This window comes from Scardinius erythrophthalmus (genome assembly GCF_964197995.2).
Source record: "Scardinius erythrophthalmus genome assembly, chromosome: 20".
Classification (NCBI taxonomy): Eukaryota; Metazoa; Chordata; class Actinopteri; order Cypriniformes; family Leuciscidae; genus Scardinius; species Scardinius erythrophthalmus.
Window position 1 is genome coordinate 19938244 of NC_138240.1, and position 9849 is coordinate 19948092.

The following is a 9849-nucleotide window of genomic DNA, read 5'->3' on the forward strand; positions in this document are numbered from 1 at the left end:
CAATCATTTATTTTAAACCAGTAAAAAAAAAAAATTATTAATTGTGCAAACAGAAAAGAAACTAAAGGTTTCCAAATATCTATCATCAAAATGGTCCCTTTTTTCTCACACTAAACATATTAGACAAAACATCTGCAGCCATGCAGTGAGGGAAAGTATAAACTGGACCATAATAGGACCACAGAGAACTAAAAAGAGGCTTTTTAACTAACACGCTGCTTTTCTTGCAGTGCCAAATTTCTGGTACAGGAAGTTGAAGCAGCCAAGAGTGTTTTCAAGACGCAGTCGCCCTATTTCGATGATCAAAAATATCAACAAAGCATCAATGGATCTATGAAAAATGGAAACGTTTCACATCTTACACAAAAGGACACAGGCTGAGATGAATAAGTTAGTCTGCAGCAGTGTTTCTAACATCTCAGGGATGTTAGGTGGTAAGCATTAAGATAAGACGCACTGCAATCCTCTGACTCAGCGTCAGCAGCAATAAATTCACAAGCAACTCAAACCCAAAGATTAGTCTACTTACACTTTTTTCAGGTTTTGGACTGCAGCCGATGCTGTTTTTAGCAACACATAGAAAGGCACACTTTCTAAAAGCATTGGGAACAGGAGGAAGGTCCTTTTTTCAGTTCCTCTGTTCTCAAGAGCAGCATTTGGATTAGATCTGACAGCATTTGATCAGGTAGAGCAGACTCAGTCACTCTGAGGAGGAATGGAGAGAGAGATGGATGTGTGCTTAGTGTATTCTTATGCAAGAGAACAAAATGTCAAAACGTATTCAAGAACATAGCCCAGGGGATTAAAGTAGGGATGTACAGATAACGTTTTTAAAGGTCAAGTACAAATACCAATAAATTATTTTGGGGTACTTGCTGATATTTCAGTACTGTCATATCAATTACAGTCCAATGCTGTGACAGTTACAGTTCACTAGGCTACAATTTTCTTGTGATTAATTGACTGATCTCGCTTTCATTTGAATGAAGAGGGTACGGATTGAGCAAGCCGATAGCACTTGAATGCAACACACAGTACACTAACTTGGCATTAGACTTGGTGTCTTCCTAGTCTAAAGACATCAACCTTTCTCAAAACTTGTTAAACTCAAAACTGTACTTTTTATTTATAATTTTTTTTTACTTTTGACAAAAATATTCTTTGAATATAATTGTTATTTTACCATGTCAATTCATTTTATGCAAATTTACTCAGATTTCTGATCTAATTTTAGCTGATTAAATCATTTTATATATTAATTTGAATTTGAACAAATGTATTAATATTCAAAAGTTTGGGATCAGGAAGAGTTTTAATTTTTTTTCATTTTTAAAGTCTCTTAAACACACAAAAGCTGTATTTTTTTGATAAAAATACAGTAAAATAGTAGTAACGTGAAATATTATTAATATTTAAAATAACTGTTTTCTACTTCAATATACTTGAAAATTAAATGTATTCCTATGACGGCAAAGCAGAACTTCCACCAGTCATTACTACAGGCTTTATAGTCCTTCAAAAAATCATTCTAATATGCTGATTTGGTGCTCAATTTTTTTTTTTTATAATTATCAAATGTTGTTTTGTAGTGTTTGTTATAGATGTGTGGGATTAATTTTTTTTTGGGGGGGGGGGGGCAACAGGGAAGAAAAGATAAGAGCCACTTCTGTTTCATGCAACCTTCAATAATAGGCCTATTTGATAATATTTAATAGGGCTGCACAATTAATCGCAATGAAACCACACACAATTTTGGCAAAGGCTGCGATTATTTTATGCGCAGCTTGTCAGAGCAGTGCGGCTGCTCCATCTCAATGCCAGAGGGCGCTCTAAAGCAGACACGCCAAATACGCCCTGCGCAGAAGTAGATAACACACATCATTCCAGAAAATCCCTATCGGGCATCATTGCTGTACCATAATAAACAGAAGATTGAAACGCTTTGAGTAAACATGACTTATAAACACACGACTGCCTTATTCTGGTGTAAGAAGCCACATCATCTCACATAAGGATGTTCAACTGTCGTTATGAAGTGAGTTTGGAGAAAAAGGATGTTATTAAATGTCTTTTGTTGGACAAGAGGTTCATAAATGCTTATATATAACATAATAAAATGGTTACTTTTGAGTACCTGAGCACCGGAAACGAGTACACAGTTGTAACAATCCAAAGTTGTGAATCAATGACAACAACAAAAAAAAAACTCTGTTAAGGGAACATTTACATCAGTAATTTTATAACACTGGTATTCAAAGCATAACTCTCAGGTTAGGTTGGCGCCTTAACGAGGATCCGTTTTTCATTTCTTCTTCCTCTTTGCATCTGGTTGAATCATTGCTCTCAGTGCCCTTAAAGCACAGCATTAAGGAGCTCTGCGGGATATGAATCACAGGCTGGATGCAACATTACGCACTTTCACATGTTTACTACAATGCACAAGACCAAACCACTCATGAGAGAAATTACCCACACATTCAGCAACGAATGCAGTCTGACTCTGCAATGGACAGTATTGTGGAGTGACTGAGCAGATGAGAAATCCAGAGTGGAAGTATACAATTTTCAATTTCATGGCAATTATGAGCACAAAGAGACATCTAAGAAATAGAGGCAGCTAACATGACTAGCAGGGGATGTGATGTGGAGTGGGATACTCTTTCGGTGGCCAAGCATCCCAACCACATTTCCATTTACAACTACATAAATGTGCATGCAAAGAGATAACACTTGGTCAGTGGAACTCTACTGAAAGCCTTTTTAAGGTGTTCGGATCTGCATTTTTCCGCTTCTACTGGCATCTAACTGACCACTGAAAATCCCATAACCAAGCACAAAGTCTCTCTGAGAAATCTATTTCATTGCACCAGCCTGGTGAACATGAGTGTGGGAGTACTGTGCGGAAATATCTCCAACCCAGGATGCTTTCTGCTCTCTTTAGAAAATGTGAAACAATATCTCTGTGGTTCACAAAAATAGTGCACAAAGCAAGTTTGAGTACCTTGGCAAGAATCCGGAGATAAAATAACAACCACATGCACAGTTTAGCAGTCATCTTTGAGATTTCACAAAAAAGTCACCAAACACGAAGGATCTAAGAAACACCTGTGCATGCCATTACATGGAAACAAAATTACACCTCAGAAAAAATTGACTGTTGATGGAATAGCGAGCCAAAAATAGCATGCCTGCCAATAACCAAGTGACCAATCAAAACAAACAGAAGTTCACACACAGATGACACAGCCTAAGCCTCCTGAGAATTACAAATTCAAGCGGCTCTCAGAAACAGTCATCAAACTTCTTGTGTTGTAGATAGAGAAGTTGTTGACAGATCTGAAAAATGTGGTCATGTACGGAAAGAGGAGGCCAACAAATGATTCCTCAAAAATAAAGAAATACAGCAAATATTCCACTCCCCTAAAACTGTGTTTAAAAGTATTTCTGAAGTGGGCATTCATTAAGTCCATTTCACTATTTTTTCTTTATTTTAGCATACAACTGTCATATAAATCCAGTAAAAGTATTTCAATTACCATCAAGAAAATGTATTTTGGAATAGATATAAGCTAACCTAAAACAATAAAGTTGCAACTATAACTGTTATTGCCTTTTAAATAACTTAAAACTTTTTTTATATATATATATTATATATATAAAAAAGGCTATCAGTCATTTACTGGTTATCGGCCAAATAAAATAGGCTAATTATTCCATATCTGTATCTGCCAGAATGTAGGCCTAATAGGTGCATTCTTATTTAAAGTCATCATAGAGCTGCACGATTAATCGATAAACGATCAAGATCTCGATTCAAACACCCACACAATCTTATGATTCGGGATTGATCGCAGTAAACATTCAAATCTGCGTTGGTGCTGCCGCTGACCCAGAAAGAGCAGTTGTCATGTATAGGTATGAAAGAGCTTCACAAACAGTCTTTTCAACCACACACATTATCATTATTTCTGTTTTACAATAATTCAAATTACACAGAAGTCCTGAGATAAAAGTTAATAGTTTGGATATAAACACTGATGTCTATGGTATAGCGATCAAAATAGAGTAAATTACCTTTTAAAAGTAACTTTGACTTTAACTTTGATTAAACAAGTATGGGCTGCATCAGAAATCTCTTGAGTAGGTACTTAGCCTATTAAGAATAAATAATTACTTCACAACCGCTAAAAAAGTATGTTCTATATAGCCTAGTATGAGTGTGCGTAGCATGAATGTAATCCAGATGTACTACATCATGCACCATGCTGTCATTAATAAGTGACGTACCAGCGTAAGTTACGTCGCTTCACTGCCATTCACAAAGTCTCCCCATGGGATAGTAAAGTGTCTATCGTATGCCCACTTCAGAATCTCGCCAGAAGAAGTAGGTCATCCAGGTATTTTTTGCCTACTCTTTTATGAGTACTGTGTGAATTCTGGAGATGGTCCTCAATGCAGAGCATAAAATCCAGGGGGAGGAGTTGGATAAAATCCAACTCCTCCCACCTTACATATACCTAAACCTACCCGTCTCCACCCCCTGATCCCTAAACCCACCCCTAAACCTACCCATCTCCACCCCTAAACCTACCAATCTCCACCCCTTATATAAGATCCGACTCCTCCCCTCGGATCTTGTGTACTGCATTGAGGTGCTACTGGAATTCTGACATACTTCTTTTGTCACATACTGTTTTTAGCCTACAATATAGGATGTTTTTTGCCTACAAATAGTAGGGAAGTATGCAATTTCGGATGCAGCCTAAGTCTTTATGACTGAGTCATTGAATCATTCATTCATTTATTATTCCCCATTCCAAACGGTTTAAAAAAATTATATAACATTAATTACATATTTTTAAAAAAATACTAATTTTGTCAGATTCTCTAGTAAATTACATGTTATTTAGTTTAGTTGTCTATTCAACCCTCTACACTGCAAGTAAATCACTCCCATTTGTGACCAAATTTCACGCTAGACAACTAAAAAAATAATTAGCCAATGGCTAGTAAATTGCATGATTTCACTCGCCTGTGATTAAGTTACAGGTAAAAAAATATATAATTTACGCATCATAGTTTGGCTGAGAGCGCCCTCTGTCGCTTTCTCTCACACACACGCATTCGACGTAAAAGAAAGGGAGGGGCTTACACACACGGCAAGTGACGCATTAGATCCAAATACAGGGCTCAACAATAAGGACTGCCCGATGGACAAGAGTTGACGAAACTGTCACTGTCCCAATGAGGCCAGTGATGCATCATACTGAAAGTTTATCAAGTGAACACAAGTGTTTATCAAGTATTTTTGTGGAGAGCGTGCTTACTGCATGACATACAGGTGCCGGCACCGTCACTTGCATTTAACTTAAAATAGGCTTATGTGCTTTTGTAAAATAATGAAAACAAACAGGATGCGCTTTTTGCAGTCTTGGTCTCAGTCACATCACAAAACAAACTGAAACTCAGTTCATACTTGCCTCACAGACATGAGAATTAAATCTATAGAAAGCTTGAAATATCTAGGCTACTTTTAAACAGCTAGGCGTGTCCACTAATGCGGAGATGACGAGTCAGCATTCATGACTTAGTCCTAATCTCTACTGCCAAAAACACAGAAAACATTATCAATAAATTATTCAAATGTTTAGACAGTCTCTTTCTGTATTTTCAAGACATACTCATAATCATTAAGTTTGCCAATGCGCTGTTGAAAGCTTTATGTGTGTGTTTGAGCGCTGATTAGGCTATGTAATATATAGGCAATTAAAGGCTAATTATTATGATATATGACTTATTAATATAAAAGCGTTAAAATAGCATGAACAACTACAAGTCGACTAGAAAAATCTTTAGACGAGGGCAGCCCTAGATTTTCAATTTATCCAGAATCACACAGCTATAGCCTAAGTCATCATAAATAAATATAATTAGTTCTGGAACCATTGCACCAAACTGAAATAAACAACTTAAATCTCAGAAGAAGCTGAATCACATCCTAATATGTTTACAAGCACATGATGTTCATGAATTGTCAGTTTTCTCAGTTTTGCCAAATACCAACAGCAAGGCGCCAAGAAAAATATGCTAAGGGCCCCTCTGAAATTACTAGATGTGTCAGTGCACTCTCTTTCTCACTCATGATCACACACACACACACTATCTGAAGCTTCACACTTCCTAACTCCTGACCCTGCTGAAAACACATCCTGCTTGACCTCAGCATCACCTCAACAGTTTGTACATTGCCTCAGTCACATGACAGAAAACTGCAGCCTGTTAAAAATGCGAAACCTCCCACTAACACTGAAATGGTTCATCAGGACATAGAACTTCAACATAAGGACATTTGGCAGAGGTAGGAGTAAATTGGCATCACGAAACATTCTTATTGAGCTTTCAAGACAACAGTGAAAGAAGGTGTTGAGATATGAGCCCCAATAAAATAGATAATGCATCAAATAAACTCCAGACTGTTACTCAAAGAGCACCGCTAACCTAATGTCACAGCTTTGGCATGTGTTGAGGAGATGCAATGGGAGGAGCTTCATACCCTCAATATGAGGCTACAAAAGGACAGCCAAACAGTTGGGGGATGAACCAGATCAGAAAAGCAGTCCGTAATGTGCCAGCCACACACAGCTGACTGATTAGAAAACAAGAGCATTCTAGGATTTGGCAGTTGTCTAAAAGACCAGCAGCGCGTGTTTGAGCAAGCAAGCCGTATGGATCAGTTTCCCTCCCCTGAAATTACCCAAAAACCCATTCAAATCTTTTTGGGACGATTTCCATAGGCAATTAAAGTTGCAATGAAATGGACGTAGCAACAGATATTTTCTTCTGTACTGTGACTTACATCCAGTGATAAGGATTATCGAGAAAGAAAAAATATAGGGTGGGACTTGGTTCAATGCATCAAATGTTGAATGGATTTTGACATGGGTATTGCACTCAAAAATGAATGTGATCTTGCATTCAATTTTGGAGGGACTAAATGAGTGGTGAAGTCCTGCATAGATCACTAGAGAGAAGTCTGTCATTTTCACTAGAAGATCAAGTTATGGCAATAACAAATTAACCAACCATGGAAAAATTGTTCACAATAAGATCTATAGCATGCATTTTAAAAAAGATGGGGTGAAATTCATGCCGGCTTTTCCTACAAACTTGGCAATGTCTGTATAAAACAAACTTCTTGCTTAATGAACTGTTGTATAAAGCGACATCAAACTCGCAATAGTGCTGCTGGTCTCATTAACAGTTGAATCACATCAGTTCCCACTCCTGCTCTTGCCATTTTGTTTTTTTATCCATTTATTTTTATTTTAACATTGTTTTTTAAACAATGTTATTTTTCTTACATTTTATAATTCCTATGTAAAGCACGTCAAATTACCATTGTGTAAAAATGTGCTAACTAAACCTACCTTTAGGGGTAGTTAGGTCACTTATTTCCAGAAAAAAGTGACCAGTATGAAAACCCTAGAATTTAGAGATTTGCTGCAAACAACACTGTCGCAGGTGTGCATGGCTGAGCATTTGTCATCCATCATCACAGAAAATAATTTTTCACAATAATATTTTGATCACAATGGGAAACGTCAGTCATATAAGAGCCATCTGTAAACACAGAGATATAGCAGCGCGTGATCTAATAACGCGAGTGACAACAGAACAAAACATCGGCTGTAAATACATGTGCAATTCACATTGAAAGGAAATTATTCAAACCACTTAGGGCTTTACACTGTCAAATAAAACACTGTAGCTGGCATTAACACACCAGCATGACTGTCAATGAGAAGTGCATGACAACAACAAAAGCTGCAAGAGTCGGTGTGTCAGCGACCAAAAAGCAAAAGAATCATCGTGTTTTATAGCGCAACAATAAATGAAATCCCTCGTTTAATAGCGCTTTGAAATCTACAGTCAGGTAACAATATGCCAAGAAATCGAAATATGTTCCTGAAAGCTTAGTTTGGCAAAAAACGAGGTTAAAAAACAAAAAGTGACAACATGACCGAGACAAGCAGGCCAACAAGCAGCTAACGCTCAGTTCGCTAAAGTGTCACATTAACCAGCTCGAGACAGCGCACAACAGACTCACCGACTAATTTGAGGGCTGGGTATGACGTTTTAAATTCAGTCGCGACTGGTACGGGTCGGTTTTTCAGTCGAGTTCTCGTTACAGTCCTCCAAAGGTCCTAGCTGCGAATGAAAGAGATAAAAAAAAGTCCTCCGTCGTGAGATTTTCTCCTCCCTTTAGCAACAGCCACAGCGCACAGCTGTCATCAAACGGGGACGCGCGCCGTGCGCATGCGCATTTCAAACCTGCGCAGACCTGCAGCGTATGGAACTTTTTTAGAGTGTGTTTTTCGTTTTGTATTTACAGTGGGTTTTCCACCATTTATTTTAACATTACATAAAAACTATTTATACATTTAACTACTTTAGAGAGTTAAGGATTGACTGAGAACTCGAGATTCAATGAGACCATTAAATTGACAAACGTATTTTGGATAATAAATTGTTTGATCAGCAGGTGTCGCTACCATCATTTGATTATAGAACAATCGAAGATATGCACTATTTTATGGTGTGTTGTGGAACATTTAGTTATATTTTCTTTTTTAATCTTTCAAATATGACTGCCTTTCTGTTGATGTTGCAATAATAACAATAACTGCTCTTAAATTGCAGAGGGGTGCTGTCTGTGCCTGTATGCATAATAATAAGAACTTAATAATAAGAAATACAATACAGATGAATAGCATTAATTTCTTTATTACTGACAATATGACAAAATACATCCAATCATGTGCATAATGTTAATATCACATTTATAATGACATGTGCAAAGTGAATGTGAACAAATTAATAAAATCTAAATTATTATAAGCTTATGTGCAACTTTGAAAATCATAAACAATTTGAATCTTATTGTAATTTTTTTCAATGTACAAAACATTACATATGCCTTACTGTTCATTTGATTAATACAGTTTGACAGAGCTAAAATACATAGATTAGGATCCTAATCTAGAGATATATTTGTTTCGTTAGTTCAGTAATAACAAAAATCATTCTGTACAATACACTGTATAAAGATATATGATCAATAAGTTTTGACAACGTTTGTTTTTTACTTTGCTTAAACTCATCAAAATAAGTAAAGCAATTTTCAACTTTTTTTACAAGTTATACAAGATTCAACTCATGTTTCAAGTCAGTTTAATGTCATTTAAGTTGAAATGACTTAAACATCCAAGTTGATTGTACTTAAAAATTTAATGCAGCAACTTTTTTTTTACAGTGATGAAATGTGATACATTATAGCACACAGGTGATAAAATAAAAAGATTGAGAGAGTTTAATTTAATCTGTACCTCATCCTGTATATTTTGTCGCAATGTCTTAGTAATCAGCATTATACATTCACCTCCTCGGTGCATCTATTTTTTTTTCTATTTTTCTTGGTTGTCTTCAATAATTCCATGGACAAACAACACGGAATAGCACAGAAGAGAACACTTGTGCTCCTCAGCTCTCTCCGCAGCTGTTCATATTGAATCATCTTATCTTGTGATCTCTATCATTGATTCTGAAAGTACAGAATGATGCTGGTGTCTCCCCTGACGGCATTTTAATGACCTTTCCCAGCAATAGTATTTGGGTCGCAGACCTCTCTAGCATGCTGGCTTACCCATGCGAGTCCTGCTTCGCAAAGCCTTCTTGACTTTCTGTGCAGGAGGTAGAGAAGGAGGCAACGGCTCAGGAGGATGACTTCTCAACAACGTCGTAGCGCTGTTTTTGGAGGCGTTCTCAGCACCCCAGCCCCCCAGTGGCTCT

The 9849-nt window shown here is 36.9% G+C and overlaps 1 protein-coding gene across 8 annotated transcripts in view; it reads right to left on the reverse strand.

Moving 5' to 3' along the window:
* The window catches only part of gapvd1 (GTPase activating protein and VPS9 domains 1), a 45172-nt gene extending 36907 nt beyond the window's left edge, over positions 1-8265 (reverse strand). For 5 of the 8 annotated variants that reach the window (XM_081349606.1, XM_081349611.1, XM_081349609.1 and 2 more), the window contains exons 1-2: positions 8108-8265; positions 530-705 (exon numbers count right to left, since the gene is read on the reverse strand). The gene's annotated coding sequence lies outside the window, so the exon portion shown is untranslated. The remainder of the gene's footprint in view (positions 1-529; positions 706-8107) is intronic. The other 3 variants (XM_081349612.1, XM_081349610.1, XM_081349607.1) reach the window with 1 other exon arrangement.
* Between the last annotated feature and the right edge of the window lie 1584 nt (positions 8266-9849).